Genomic DNA, 17,304 nt, shown 5'->3' with positions numbered 1-17,304 from the left:
TTAAATATGAAGTGAAACTAAAAATTGCAAGACAGAAAATATAGTCTGCACACAGATCTCCCTTATGCAGGTATACATTCTCCAATGCCAGGAACTTGACAAGAGAAAGACTAAAATCCTAGTCACAATCCTAGTAACAGTGCTACTCTTACCCTGGCCTGAGAGCTCTTAAAAGATGTTAGGTATATGCTTTAAAGAGATTTGTGGATCTAAATTTATGTATATGTGTGTGTATATACACACACACAATATTTGTATTTATTCATATGTATATATACTATATAAATTAAGAGAAAAAAGTAAAAAAGAAAAAAAATCAGCTATTTGAAAGAATAAAACACTGTTTTGATAAACATTGAGGCATCGGCCATGGGGAGTTCTCCTGAAGCACTAATGTGTGTTTTTTGTTCTGATTTACTAAAATGTTAGAATAAAATCCACCTGATCAAGTAGCAGACACACAAGTTACCTTATCATGTTAGTAATTATTGTACCTCTTGTTAAACTAATGAAAAAAAACTCTGAAATAATTTCATGACTTTAGAGAATCAGAGTTTCAAAACCTAAGAAAGGCAAGGTAGAAACTTTAGAGGTATGAGAAATGGTCAGGCCACCCCAAAGTTTTTATGATTGAAAATTAAAGGTCCAGGGCCTAGAGCCTTTTATATCTCTGCAGAGGCAGTGTTTAAATTGTCAAAAGAAAATTTAAAAGACATGTAAAAATGTACCCCCAAATTTAGTAGCTTAAAAAAGCCAACCATATTTGCTCATGATTCTGCACTATAGGCTGGGTTCAGGTAAGGATATTTTGCTGGTCATGTCTTGAGTCACCATGTGGTTAGTCATCTGGAAGCATGACTGCGACTTGAAATCCAAGTACACATACTGGTCTATTTGCTGCCTCAACGGGAAAACCTGGGGACTTCCCAGGTCACCCTCTCCTTTTTTGTCCTCTCCCCCCAGGAAAGGCAACTCTCTTCACAGATAAATCACATGTCCAAGGTGAAAACAACAAACTGCCAGGGCTCTTAAAACCCAGGTCCAGAACTGGCAGAGTATTGCTGGCACACTGCTGGACAAACTCATCACAAGTTCAGGCAAGACTCAAGTAAAAGGGAAAGAAACTCTATTTCTCTATGAATGGACTAGCACATATTGTTATTTTTAAGTCCCCAATAATTTGCTTTCTACAACCTTTGTACATTGTAATGACATGCAAACTCATGTTTTCCCAAGATCTCCAAAGTTTCATCTTATTGTAACATTGATCCTGACTTAAGTTCAGATGAGGATGAGACCCTTGGGTGTAGCTTCTTAGAAAAATGTTCTAGATACTAAAAGAGATGTTACTCAACCTTCCTGCCCTCTGCCACAGTAGACCCTATTTACAGTTGTGAGTGAAGGACAGGATAATCAAAGTAGCCCAGGTGGCTTATAAACAATAGAGATTGGTTTCCCACAGTTCTGGAGCCTGCAAATTCTAAGATCAAGGTGTGGACAGAGTCGGTGTCTGGTCACCTGTTCCCTAATTCAGGGACAGCCTTCTTCTCACTGTGTCCTCCCAAGTTGGAAGGAGTCTGGGGCTCTCTGGGGCCCCTTTTATAAGGACTCCACAATCATGACCTAACCACTTCTAAAGCCCTTACCTCTAAATACCATTACATTGGGGATTAAGTTTCAACATATGAACTTTGGGAGGATGAAAACAGTCTACAGCAAATAATGTTTTGATTTATCTAGTGATTTCTTGTTTTATTTTTTAGTAAAAATGGAGGTTCTTAACATCCTTCTATATTATAACCAGAAATAGAGCAGAAATTGAACTGCATTCCATAGTGTGTGTATGTGTATCTATCTAATTCTAAAAAGTCATTTTCTTTCTGAATATCCTGGGTATATTTTATTCACCTGTTATTTCTTCCTCATATTTAAATTCCTTACTTTTATTAGACAAATTTAAATTTATATCTGATTCTGCAAGCTTCTATTTAATCTATAGTGGCTTGCTTTCTCAATGTTTTTCAGTGAGACGTAGTTAGGAGTTTATAATTCTTGGAATGTTTACATATAACTTTTATTTGAGGATACTTTCTAAAATTAATTTCTTTTGAGGATTTGCACGGGATTCTTCCAGGGGTCTGGTGGCACAGCCAACGATGGATTTTCATATGCAAAATCATCTTTTGACTCCCCACAGGCCTGTGAATTTTAAAGTTTCAGTCTGAGTGCAACCCCAAATCAAGGATAGGAATTGAAAAAAGGATTTCTGAGGAGAGCCTTACTTTTTCTTTCTACTCAAGGCAAAAAATATTGTGTTGATGACGTTTGTTTGCTGGCTTGTTTTTGTCTTTTATTCTGCATTGATGTTGTAATCCTTTGTTTTTCTTCAGGGGTGTTTTTCTCTTTGCAAAATTCATTTAACCTCCTAACTTGGACTGCTTCAGTGTAGCCCAAACGCTGAGCAATTATGCTTTCTTTCTTTGCTTTGCTTTTTCTAATATCTGATCAGTTACTTTATCATAAGCCTTGTACATGCTTAAAAATATGTATTCATTTACCATATTTAATGCAGTATTTTAGGTGTACTTTACTAGATGTTTCTGTACAAATCTCATCAGATATTAAAGAGGCAAAATTTCTCAATTTTGAAACCATACAAAACCACATTTTAAAACATCTCTTGTTAAGGGAGTAACAAAATCATCCTGCATTAAAAAAAAAAAAAAAAAAGGTTAGACCCCTATCACTGTAAAATAGCATTCTTACTCCTTATTATATTCAAGAAACCTATTTTGCTATTCTACCTACATAAATTATTCCCATTACCTATACTTTCAGCTTTATTTTTTGTTCAGGTTATGTTATCACAATAAACTACATATCTCTACTTAAACATATTTCAATATATCTGAATTATGTCTTGATGCCCATGTGTCTAGTTGTTAAATCCTATTCCCATGACTCTAGAAGGCAGAATATATCTTGATATCAAAAATAGGCTTGAATGCATGTCTCATATTTTACTATAATGAATATGTCTTAGACATATTTAAGTGATGTGGCAATTTGACTGATGGTGTATAAATTGCAGAATACTTTTAGTTTAGCATTGCTCTCAGCATGCTCTGTTCTCCCAATATTCATAGTTACTACTAAAGCAAAGCCCCCAGTTACTTTTAGATATGAGAAAATGTAATCTAGTTGAATTTTTTTATTTGTTTTTATTGAAGTATAGTTGATTTACAGTATTATGTAAGTTTCAGGTGTATACCATAGTGATTTGTTGTGTTTTTTTCAGCAAATTATATTCCATTATAGGTTATTACAAGATATGGGGTATAATTCCCTGTGCTGTACAGTAAATCCATGTTGCTTATATATTTTATGTATAGTTTCTATCTGTTAATCCCATACTCCTTAATTTCTCCCTCACTCCACCCCTCTCCTCTTTGGTAACCATAAGTTTGTTTTCTATATCAGTCAATTTCTGTTTTGTATATAGATTCATTTGGATTTTTAAAATTCCACATATGAGAGATATAGTATTTGTCTTTCTCTGACTTATTTCACTAAGCATAAATTCTCTAGGTCCATCCATGTTGCTGCAAATGGCAATATTTCATTCTTTTTTATGGCTAATACTCCATTGTGTATATTTGTGTGTGAGTGTGCGTGTGTGTATACACACATATACATACCTCTTCTTTATCCATTTATCTGTCAATGGATACTTAGGTTGCTTCCATATCTTGGCTATTACAGATAGTGCTGCTATGAACATTGGGGTGCATATATCTTTTCGAATTAGATTTTTCATTTTTTCTGGATATATCCAAAAGTGGGATTGCTGGATCATATGGTAGCTCTATTTTTAGTTTTTGAAGGAACCTGCTTACCATTTGCCATCATGGCTGTACCAATTTACAGTCCTACCAACAGTGTGTGAAGTTTCCTTTTCCTCCACACCCTCTTTAGCATTTAATATTCAGACTTTCTGATGATAGCCTTTCTGACTGGTGTGAAGTAATACCTTGCTTTGACTTGCATTTCTCTAATAACTAGCGATGTTGGGCAAATTTTTATGTGCCTGTTAGCAATCAGTATATCGTTTTTGGAGAAATGTCTATGCAAGTCTTCTGCCCATTTGTTGATTGGATTTTTTTTTTTTTTTGACATTGAATTGTATGAGCTGCTTATATATTTGGGATATTTTACCCCTTGTTGTTTGCAGCGTTTGCAAATATATTCTCTCCCATTCTGTAGGTTGTCTTTTTATTTTGTTGATGGTTTCCTTTGCTGTACAAAGCTTTTAATTTGATAAGGACCCATTTGTTTATCTTCACTTTTATTTATTTTGCCTTAGGAGACTGATCTAAGAAAATATTGCTACAATTCATGAAAAGCATGTTTTACCTAGGTTCTTGGAGTTTTATGGTGTCATGTCTTATATTTAGGTCTTTAAACCATTTTGAGTTTATTTTTGTATACAGTGTGAGAGAATGTTCTAATTTCACTGATTTATATATAGCTGCACAGCATTCCCCACACCACATATTTTGAAAAGGATGTCTTTTCTCCATTGTGTATTCTTGCCTCCTTTGGCATAGATTAATTGACCATATAACTGTGGATTTATTTCTGGTCTCTCTATTCTGTTTCATTAATCCATATATCTGTTGTTGTGCCAGTACCATGCTGTTTTGATTACTGTAGATTTGTAGTATATGCTGATGTCTGGGAGGGTTATGTTTCCAGCTTTGTTCTTTTTTTTTTTCTCAGGTTTGCTTTGGCAATTCTGGGTCACTTGTGGTTGCACAGAAATTTTAAGATTATTTTTTCTAGTTCTGTGAAAAATGCCATTGGTAATTTGATAGGGATTACATTAAATCTGTAGATTACTTTGGGCAATATGGTTATTTTAACAATATTAATTCTTCCAATCCAAGAACACAGAATATCTTTCCATTTCTTGAATCATTCAATTTGTTTTATAGTTTGCAGCATATAGGACTTTCACCTCCTTGATTAAGTTTATTCCTAGGTATTTCACTTTTTTGGATGGGATTTTAAATGGGATTTTTTTTTAACTTTCTCTTTTTGACATTTCATTATTAGTGTATAGAAATGCAACAGATTTCTGTATATTATTCTTGTATCCTGCTACCTTGCTGAATTCACTTATCCTAATAGATTTTGTGGTGAGACTTTAGGGTTCTCTATACAGTTTCATGTAATCTTCAAATAGTTATACTTCTTCCCTTCTAATTTGAATACCCTTTCTTTTTCTTTCTTCCTCCTTTTCTTCCTCCCTTTCTTCCTTCCTTTCTTCCTCCTTTTCTTCCTTCCTTTCTTTCTTCCTTTCTTTCTTCCTTTCTTTCTTCTTTTCCTTTCTTCCTTTCCTTTCTTCCTTTCCTTTCTTCCTTTGTTTTTGTCTGATTCCTGTGACTAGGACTGCCAGTACTATGTTGAATAGAAGTGGTGAGAGAGGGTGTCCTTGTTTTGTTCCAGAATGTAGCAGGAAGGTTTTCAACTTTTCACCACTGAGTATTATGTTAGCTATGAGTTTGTCATAAATGGCTTTTTTTATGTTGAGATATGTTCCCTCTATACCCACTTTGATAGTTTTTATCATTCATGGATGTTGAATTTTATTTTGTCATGTGCAATTTCTGCATCTATTGAGATGTTCATGTGTCTTTTATTTTGTTAATGTGGTGTATAACATTGATTTGCATATGTTGAACCATCCTTGTAACCCTGAAATAAGTCCAACTTAATCAAGGTGTGCAGTCCTTTTTATGTATTGTTGGATTCAGTTTGCTAATATTTTGTTGAGAAATTTGACATCTATCTTCATCAAAGATACTGGCTGGTAATTTCTTTTTTTGTAGTGTCTTTATCTGATATTGGTATCAGGGTGATGGTGGCCTCATAGAGTAGATTTGGGAGTACACCTTCCTCTTCAGTTTTTTGCAATAATTTGAGTAGGATAGGTATATGTTCTTCTTTATGTGTTAGGTAGAATTCTCCAGTGAAACTGTCCTGTCCTGAAATTTCATTTGAAGGGAGTTCTTTTATTACAGTTTCTATTTCACTTCTAGTCATCAATCTGGTCAAAATTCCTGTTTCTTTTTGACTCAGTCTTGGCACGCTATATGTTTGTAGAAACTTGTCCTTTTCTTCTAGGTTGTCCTATTTGTTGGCATATAACTGGTCATAGTATTATGATTTTTTGTATTTCTGTAGTTTTGGTTGCTGTTTCTCGTCTTTGATTTCTTTATTTGTGTCCTCTTTTCTTCTTGGTGAGCCTGAATAGAGGTTTTTCAATCTTGTTTATCTTCTCAGAAAACCAGCTCTTGGTTTTATTGATCTTTTATTTTGTATTTTTGATCTGTATTTTATTTCTTTCCTCTCTGATCTTTATTTTCTTCTGTTGACTTTAGGGTTCGTTCTTTTTCAAATTCTTTCAGGTGTTAGGTTAGGTTGTTTATTTTAGATTTTTTGTTTCTTGAGGAAGGCCTGTATCACTATGAAATTCCCTCTTAGAACTGATTTGCTGCATCCCGTAGATTTTGTAATGTTGTTTTCATTTTCAATTGTTTCAAGGTATTTTCTGATTTCTTCTTTGATTTCATCATTGACCTATTGTTTTTGTTTTGTTTGTTTGTTTGTTTGTTTTGCGGTACACAGGCCTCTCACTGCTGTGGCCTCTCCTGTTGCAGAGCACAGACTCCGGACACGCAGGCTCAGCGGCCACGGCTCACGGGCCTAGCCACTCCGTGGCATGTGGGATCTTCCCAGACTGGGGCACGAACCCGTGTCCCCTACATCGGCAGGCAGACTCTCAACCACTGCGACACCAGGGAAACCTGACCTATTATTTTTTTAGTAGAATGTTGTTTAGTTTTCATGTTTTCGATCTTTTACAGTTTTTCTTTCTGTAGTTGATTTCTAATTTCATACTGTTGTGGTCAGAAAAGAGACTGGATAAAATTTCTTCTTAAATTTGTTGAGGCTTGTTTTGTGACTTAGTATGTAGTCTATCCTAGATAACATTCCATATGCACTGGAAAATAATGTGCATTCTATACTTGTTTTGGATGTCATGTCCTGGAGATATCAATTAATTCCAACTGATCTGTTGTGTCATTCAGGACCTTCATTGCCTTATTTATTTTCTGTCTGGATGATTTCTCCTTTGATGTCAGTGTGGTATTAAAATCTTCTACTGTTATTGTATCATTGTCAATTTCTCTGTTTGTCAGTATTTGCCTTCTATATTTAGGTGCTTCTATATTGGGTGCATATGTCAATGAGTGTAATATCCTCTTCTTATATTGAGCCCTTTGTTATATAAAGCCCTTCTTTGTCTTTCTTTATGGCTTTAGTTTTAAAGTCTATTTTGTCAGATATGAGTATTGCTACCCTTGCTACCCTTGAAATATCTTTCTCCATCCCCTCACTTTGAATGTGTGTGTCTTTCACCCTGAAGTGAGTCTTTTGTAAGCATCATATTGCAGGTTCTTGTTTTATTATACAATTAACCACTCTGTCTTTTGATCTGGGCATTTAGTTTGTTTCCATTTAAAGTAAAATTATTGATAGATATGTCCTTATTACCATTTTAATCCTTATTTTCCAGTTTTCATAGTTCATTTCTTCTTTTTTGTATTTTCCCTTTGTGGTTTGTTTTTCCCTTTGTGGTTTGATTTTATTTTGTATTATGCTTGATTTCTTTCTATGCTTCATTCTTTCTAGATTTTGTGAATGTATTGCATGTTTTTGATTTGTGATTATCATGGAGTTCATGCATGTTGACCCATAACTATATCTACTTATTTTAAACTGATAGTTATTCAAGTTCAAACACATTCTATAATATCTATATTTTTATACTCCCCTACATTTTGTGACTTCTTTTGTTCTATTTTACATATTTGTGCTTATTTTTTTACTGTTTGTAGTTATCACTTTTACATTTTTTTAAAATTTTAATGTATATACTGGCTTATATAAATGATCTTCAATCCTTTTATATGTTTGCCTTTCCTATTGTAATTTTCCCTTTCCTATAGGTTCTTGCTGCTTTTGTATATAGAGAAGACTCTTCAATATTTCTTCTAGGGTAGGTTTAGTTTTTGCTTGTATGAGATATCCTTTATCTCTCCTTCTATGCTAAACGATAATTTTGGTGAGTAGAGTATCCTAGGTTGCAGGTTTTTTTTTTTTTTTTCCTTTTCAGGACTTAGAATATAGCATGCTACTATTTTCTGCCTGCAGGGTTTCTATAGAGAAATCAGCTGAGAGCCTTATGGGGGTTTCCCTTGTAACTCTTTTTCTCTTATTGTCTTTAGAATCCTCTCTTTATATTTTACTTTGGGTCCATTTGTTTTCCTATTTTTTGAGACCCTCTGTGCTTCCTGTACCTGTATATCTGTTTCCCTCTTTAGGTTTGGGAACTTTTCAGCCATAATTTCTTCAAATACATTTTTGATCTCCTTCTCTAGTCTCATTCTGGAACCTCTATTATGCATAGGTTTGCACATTTTGTATTATCCCATAGATCTCATAAGTTTTTCATTATATATTTCATTTGTCTTTCTGTCTGCTGTTCTCATTGGGTGATTTCCAGTATTCTGTCTTCCAGATAACTTATTCATTCTTCTGTGTCACTTAGTCAGCTATTCATTGCTTCTAGATTGCCTTTTACCTCAGCAATTGAATTGTTTATTTTTGATTCGTTCATCTTTATATGTATGATGTATTTTTGATGTATTGTGCAGGGAGTTGAGTTCCATATCCTCCTACTCTGCCATCTTGATTCCTCTGCTTAGTCCAGTTCCATTCAAACCTTTCATCTCTTATCCAATTTAAGCATTATATCTCTCGTCAACATTGAATTGGACTAATGACTTACTTGCAACCTGCAGTAGGAAAGGGAAGATTGATTCTGCCTTCTAGTCTTGTCCCACCTTACACTTCTATATCTCTGCTTTCCTGTCTCAGTCTCCTATGGTCAGGACGTTGGGAGAGAAGACGAGTGCAATATACAACAATCTGTCATCATTTAATGCTGCTAAATGGATGACAAATAGATTTCTCCAACTCTATTGACCCCAAACTGACCTCCAGATAGTCCCCCTCCCAAATCACATACATGCACTCATGCACACCTATCCCTCTCCATTGATAATTTCATCTTTCCAGTTGATAAGGTGCAAAGTCTAGAATAAAATTATCATTGACCTTCCCTTTTCCTTTCCCTCTCTCCCTCCCACACCACACACAGTTTTCTCCCTCTCATTCCACATCTAATCTATCATAAAATCATCCAATCCTGTCTTCAAAATATAATCAGAAATTTACTGCTTCTCATCATCTACTCTGGTAGTGCAATCAACCATCATTACTTTCAAGGATGATTTAAGTTACATTCAGCAGTTTCTGTGCTCCCCTCACCCTTGCTTCCTATAATCTATTCCCTTCATAGTAACCAGAATTATCTACTTTAAGTAAGGGAAAAGATTATGCTGCTGTCCTTCCCCATATAACACAAGGCAGTGGGTTTCAAAAGTAATAGCCAAACGTCCATGAGGCTCTGTGTTACCTTGTGTCTGTTATTTATTTTTACTCTCCTGTACTTTGCTCCTCTTAACTTTTCCTCCTGTGGTCTCTGCTCTCCTTCATGTGGACCAGGCACTCCTGCTCCAGGACATTTACTCTAGCTGGTTATTCTGCCCAGGAAGATCTTGCCTTGGATCTCTGTTTGGCCAACTGCCTAACCTTTGCTCAGATTTTATCTTCAGCCAGGTCTGCCCTATTTATCCTCCTTAATATTCTCACCTGCTTCTGCCTTATTTGTAACTTCTAAATCCCCTTCTAATTCTTTTATTGATTTCATGGTTAAGTAAGTTGCATGATACTTTGGGTCATGAATATATAGTCTAGCACTATCTGCCTTTCAAATTAAGTATGGCTGTGAGTCTACATTTCCCAGCCAACACATTTCAAGAGGACTCCTTTGCTTTATTAATAACCTTCAGAAAGATACCTTTACCTCTGTGAATCTTATAGCAGTTTCTATTATTAAGATGACACAAACCTAATAGCCAAAACTGATAAGTGTATTAAATAACTTTACAGTAATTCATTAATTTTTTTGTTTGGAAAATTGGGAAACAATCAACTTATGAGTAATCCAAGAGCAAATTTTTCCCCTTTTATTTTGTCAAGTACATTGAAGATCTGTGACATAGATGTCTAATTTGTCATCAGAAAATGAACTATAAAATGGTAAATTTGATAGGACTAGTTTTCTCCTGTCACTTTCCATTTAGTAGACATCTGGGATGGGGTGTTAAAACTTCTCTTGATATTACAAAAAGTAATAGTATTGCAGTCACTGTAGCAGTTTTGTTTAGAATTTAGCATTTTTCATCATCCATCAAAGACACAAGGAGACATGAATGCAGACATTACAAAACCTGCTTTCTCCTAAGGCATTAGTTTTCCCAATCAGAGTACATTTTTCAATTCAGAGTCCATTTTTCAATTCAATGGCGTGACTTACTTTTTTAATGGTTCACTTCACTTATTGCTTCAAAGGACACAATATATAAAAGCAGGAAGAATGTTTTGTTATTTTTCCCATCAACAACTGATGGAAAGGGCCAGAGTTTGTTTCTATAATATTTAATATCTCATATACTTTGAAGCTTAATAAACAAATTACATAGAGATCATGTTTTTAAGATTCTTTCTGTCTATAGTAATTACATTGTATACTTCAAAAATGAATAAAACAGAAAAACTTTCTACATGGTAATGCAATGGTAAGTGTAGCATTTCTATAATTATTTGGAGTCTTTCTAGATTTTTAAATCAAAGGTCAGAGGATACATAAATAGAGGAAAGAAAAGATTACAGTATTGGCTGGGATGGTATTACATTTCTTGAAATAGAAAGTGTTACATTGTTGTAACACAATTGTTGTCACACAATTCAGTGTTGAATTGTGCCCCCCAAACATATCTTGTCCTAATCCCTGATACCTGTGAATGTGACTTTATTTAAAAATATGGTCTTTGCAAATGTAATCAAGTTAAGATGAGGTCATTAGTACGGACCTTAATCCAATATGACTGTTGCCCTTATAAGAAGGGAAGACGTGTAAACAGAGACACAGAGGGAAAATAGCCATGTGAAGATCTAGACAAAGATCGGAGTTACATAGCTGTAAGCCAAAGAAAGCCAAGGATTGACAGTGACACAGAAGCCAAGAGAAAACAGATTCTCCCCTAGAGGTTTTGGAGAGAGCATGACCCTGTCAATACCTTGATTTCAGACTTCTAGCCTCCAGAACTTTGAGAAAATAAAGTTCAGTTGTTTTAAGCTACCTAGTTTGTAGTACTTTGTTATGGCAGCCCTAGAAAACTGATACAGAAAGAAAAATGCATTTTCACTTCTGTGAGAGAGAGAGGGAAGAGTTTGTCCATGTTTATTTGGAAATATTTTAAAAATGACATTGAAAGCATACTAAATACCGAGCTTTTAATACACATCTCATTCAATTCTCATAATTCAGTGAGCAAGGTACAATTTCATCTTACAAGTAAGTAAATTGATAACTATACCAGAGCTAATAAATGACAGAGAAAAGATTTGAACACACATCTGTCAGACTGAAAAGCCTGTGTGCCTTCCTATACTAAATTTATTACACGTTTTTAGTGTACAGAATGTGTAAATGACAATGGCCTTGTATGACAAGATATACATGGTAGAGATGCATTATTTGCCTACCTCAAATAGAGCCATTTCTTACAAATCAGTAAATTTTACTTAAATGGTACATATTTAGCTCCATAAAACTTTTAAATATATACCAACCTAGAATATTTAAAAATATAACAAGAAGCCCTTCTTAAGATAAGGAATCTAAAATGAGCATAAAAAATTACTAATAATGGGGCTTTTAGCAATTATATAAAGTGCAGGTAATTTCTTTTACATGATTTATAAATGCATTTTACCGATAAAGAATAACATTTACCCAGACTCAGCAGAATAGCAAATTTTATTTGAATTCTAAAGATGGCCTAAAAACTGAATCAATTTAGCAAGTAAAAATGTACTACAGCAATGTCTGAACTTCATTAGTGACCAAAAGAACTTGAAAAAAACTGAGAAAATGTCTTGGAAGATAAGAAAAACCAGTACAAAGGGGGAAGTAATTCATATTACTGTGTTTCCTTTTCAATGTTTTAAAGGTTTCTTGACAGTTTTTGAACAGCCAGGAAACTTCTAAAATTTTCCCCAGAGATGCTAATAACATTATTTTTTCTTAAAATATATGAATACATATTTTACCTTATTTGTCATCTTATTTGATGCAATAGTCTGTGCGTGCAACATGTACATTTGCAGCAATTATGTTTTGTTTATCTCCCTTTTTTTTCCTCTTTAACCATCCAAAAACTATGTGCTGAATATGTAATATAGAACCAAATTTGGAGCAGCAGTGGTAGTAGAAATATGATATCTGATTCTTCGTCACAAAAATCTGACCAACTAAGGATTACATTTGGGATTCCCTAATTCTTTAAAAGATTCAGAAACTCTAAAGTTCGTCATGGCAAAAGAAAGTGGCTAATGAACCCAGAAGTTTAAAAGAGGAGTTATTGAATGTGTACAAATTATTTGATATGAGTCCATAAATGATAGTGTAATTCTAAAAAAACTCAAACAAGAATGACAAGAAAATACACTATGTACAATAAAATATTTTAGGATTAATGAATTTCTGAAATAAAGATAGACAGTGCCTTCGACAGAATTATTTGTTAGTATAAATAATATTTGAGAAGAATATGCTGTATCCACAAGAGACATACTACTACTAATGCCAGTTACCCTACAAAGGGAAAGTATTTGAAATCTGAAGAGAATGACACAAAAATCATAACTAAGATTTCAAGAAATAATTCAGTGAGGGATCGCTTCACTATTTTAAGTGATGTTTCCAAATTAAAATTAACTCCACTTCTAGCATATAAAATACCTTGCACATGTGTTTGCACAGTGCCTCTTTGTAGTGTATTAATTGTGTAGTATTGCTTAACTAGCTAAAATATAGAGAGGAAAATATTCCACAGAGGGAAAAATACAGCAAATTCTATAAATTATAGCTCAACATGATGGATATTTAACTGTCTATGATGAAATATATTATTTAAATATATACTTAGAGGTGATTACTAAGATCCAGCAAAGATTGACTAAAATATACATAGTATAGTGTGTAGTTTTACCACATACTATTGTAAAATGGTTACACTTGTAAAAATTATGTAGATGTATGTATACATCTAAAATTATGTATACATACATACAAATTTATCTTAATTTTACAGGATACTTCAAAATGATTAATGTGCTATAGTGGATATGATCAATTTAAAGTTGTACTTGGTTTATTGTAATATAGCTGGAAACATTTAAATATTATATAGCAGAATGTAAACTTGAAGTACAGATCTTAGCCACACTCTCAGATGTGCATTCACGGACTTTTTATTCATATATTTGAAAATAAAAGGTAAGGGGAAAAGATCTAAATGATGAAAGGATAAAATTAAAAACTAAATGTGTAAAAATCTCAAAGATTTGAGTAATGGATTCAGACAATTAAAATGAATAGATGCAAAATTCTTCATTTGGGGAAACACATGTAGACTTGGTTTGATAGTATTTCACATAAGAAATTTAAATAATATATTTTAACCTGAAGATATGTGCTAATTTAACACAACTTTAAGAATGGAAGTTGATATGACTACAAAGATAATTGTAAATTCATGCTGCAAGAAGAAATGGTGTCATTTCAGAAGTATTAGATTCAGTCTTCCATTCTAATTCATATTTACATTCCATAGCTAGAGGATTTCATTCAGTTCTAATTTTGTCGATTTTAATGGATAAAATATTAAGACAAAGTGCAGTTAGGAGGAAAATAAGCAAGATTTTGGGGTGTGAGTACAGTGAGGAAAAAATAAGATGCATAATGTAGAATACATCTTCACAGGCTTGAATATGTAATACTTGTAATGGAAAATTGCCTGGCATAGCTCCAAATTCAGAACAAAGACTAATTGGTAGGGTTTCCTTAAAATTAAATGCACTTTATTCTTATAAAGTTTGTAACTGTTCAAAAATGGAATGAGTTGGCTCAAACACTATTTGTGAGTCATTATGGAGGATATTCATGTTGCCCTTTGACTAGAGTGCTTCTCTTCTCAGAACTGCCCTTCACTTTGCTCCAACCAGGTGGGGTAAATAGGGTGTACCAATTTCCTAACTACACAAACGGGCCTAATCTTTGCTAGCATTTGCTTACAGGGCTTACCACAATTTAGACGTCTTAGGTGGGTTTTAAATTAAACAAGCCAACAGATTTTTTTCCCCCATTGGGATATTTTATTGTGAATAACAATATCACCAAATCCTTCTGTGGTTGTAGAAATTAAATGATTTAATTTGGCACCTGTTATGTTCCCCAAGATATTGAGGGTGCAAATATGCAGCAGGAAAGGAAGTCAGATATATACAAAAGAGATGAGAGATGGAAAGCAAGACCACTGAAGCCAATACTTCTTTGATGTCCAGCTATTTTCCTTCACATCATATGACTTGGTATTTAAATCCTTTGTTTCCTTTGGCTACACCTCTAACATTTCAGTAAAGTATCCTGTTACTAAGCTGGTTTGTGTTGTTTTTCTATGTTTTTCTTCCAAAGAGTATTGTCTAAAATGTCCATCACGGAAGGACTAAAGTAATATTTCTCAGCTACAATTTGGCAAATAGAAGGATGCTATGGGACAGGGAATTGGACGTCCAAAGGACTTATTACTTTGTAACAAAAATTTAATTCCTGTGAATTCCATGCATGAGTAAATCCCTAATCATGGAGCTCTAAATATAAAACCACACTTGTATTTTTCATTATTGCTGCAATTCTTAGTTTAATATTTTTCTTTAAATGTAACAATGCTAATATATAATTAAATGTGTATTGTATATTTAGGTTGCTATTTTCTTCAAATTGTTTTGAAAATAGAACAGTCACACTTGCAATTTTAGACAAAATTGTTTCATAACTGATTTATAGATATTATGAAATGCTTCATTTTAACATGTGACAAAGCTTCTTTGACCAAACTTTAGTCAGGCTTCTGAACCTTCTCCTAGGTCCATTTATGCACTGTCTTATAAAGTCACTTTTAGCAAGATCCCTGCTAAGTCAGTTTAATTACAACCTGCACCCTTGATATCTGATCACCCTGGATATCTAATTTTGTCCCTCATCCTCTGCCGTCTTTCAGACTATGCCTTATCACCCTGGCCTATCTTCAAATAATCCTGTCAGGTTGGTGTAGCCAGAATTCCCCACACCCCCGAGGTTTCCTCTTAGTAATTTTTCATCCACTGACCCCCCGACCCTGTTCTATGGCTATAAATCTCAACTTGCTCATGCTATATTCAGAACTGAGCCCAGATCTATTCTGAGATCTCTTGGTCCTCTATTACAGTAGTCTTGAATAAAATTTGCTCTTACTGCTTTAACTACTGTCCAGGTTTGGTTTTTCTTTGACATATGTTTAGATTTTAGAAATGGTATTTAAATATATATTATCAACTATTTAAATATATTATCTCCATAAATGCACACATATGTGTGCATATATAATTTTAAGAGGTACACAATCAAGGGTAAACTTGCATCTAACATAGGTATACAATGACCAACATCAGGGCTGCAATTGATCTCAGCTCTCACTAAGATCTCCAGGTATTTCCAACAGTCTAAACAGATAAATTTCAACTTCAGACAATTGGGCAGTCAAGCTCACAGTAGTTGACACCCAATGACAAGGTCATCCACACCTTTGTATTTTAAGAAGGTAGAGCCATAGTGGGGAAGGGACTGCTGGAGCATAGAACTATGCCCTTACCAACAGTGCACAGGGCCTAGCTCTCCTGTCCACAGGGGACTAAGTGAACAGAGGCCCTCCATCTGCTTACCCTTCTTCACTTGAATTCTGAAAATGTGAAATTGAGAGAAAAATATTTTATGACTCTTAAAGGAAGAATCTCTTACATGTTGTCTGACCTAACCTCATTCCCAGTGCAGACATTCTCCTTTTGCCAAACCCATTCCTCCTCTTCATTATCTTTTCCCTCTCTCCAGTAAGCCTTCACTCTGAAACACATTCTCCCAAGATTTTATAGAAAGGAGATTTTAAAAAATTGTTAAGGATTTTGGTCCAGAAATGTATGTCACGTTCTTCTTCATCCATTTAATTAACTTGTTTTCTCTCTCATGACCTCTTACCTCTTCAAGAGGAAGAAATTTAAACTAGAACTGAAGATAAAACATACCCACTAGCCTCAAGGCATTTATCTTCTGTCCTAGGCATCTAAGAACCTGAAACACGTGATCCAGATTCTTTTTTTCCAGGTCATATTTGCAGAGTGGGTAGGAATTGTTGAATCTGACAACTCTTGGCTTAATCTCTGTCACAATTTGGAAAGCATTCCAAGATGTTTACGTCTCCCAACTGGTTGTGTCATTATCTTCATTGGCAAAAATATATGGTACCATCACTTGAATTATATTATTGATGTATAGGAAATTATTTTTCTGCTCACATGCTACTGCCCCTAACATCTGCAGTGTTCAAGGGTCAACTGTGTAGAAAAGCTTTTCTGATTAAGAGAATTTGGGGAGAATTTGGGATAACAATCGTACATTTATAAGAGTGTATTTGACAGTTAAACTTAGCTAGAATACTCTATATTTGAGTTTCTTCACAAAATTTCCATTTGCTAATTTCTGTTTTCCTAGAAATTGGATTTCTTTATTCTTATCCTTAAATCTATTTTAATTCTTAAAGGATTCACCAATAATTAACACATCCATTGCCTCACATATTTATCTATTTTGTTGTTGAGAATATTTAAATTCTACTTACTCAGCAAACTACAATTATACAATATCAACTATAGTCATTATGTTTTACAATAGATCCTCAGACCTTATTCATCTTAGAGCTGAAAGTTTATACCCTCTAACCAACCTCTTTTTATTCCCCCAGCCCTTAGTAACCACCTTTCTACTGTTTTTATGAGTTTGACCTTTTTTTTTTTCTTACGATTCCACTTATAACTGATACCATGCAGTGTTTATATTTTTCTGACTTATTTCACTTAGCATAATGACTTCAAGGTCCATCCGTATTGTCACAA

The sequence above is a fragment of the Neophocaena asiaeorientalis genome, unplaced genomic scaffold (assembly GCF_003031525.2).
Source record: "Neophocaena asiaeorientalis asiaeorientalis breed wild unplaced genomic scaffold, Neophocaena_asiaeorientalis_V1.1 scaffold55, whole genome shotgun sequence".
Classification (NCBI taxonomy): domain Eukaryota; kingdom Metazoa; phylum Chordata; class Mammalia; order Artiodactyla; family Phocoenidae; genus Neophocaena; species Neophocaena asiaeorientalis.
Note: the sequence above shows the minus strand (reverse complement) of the source record.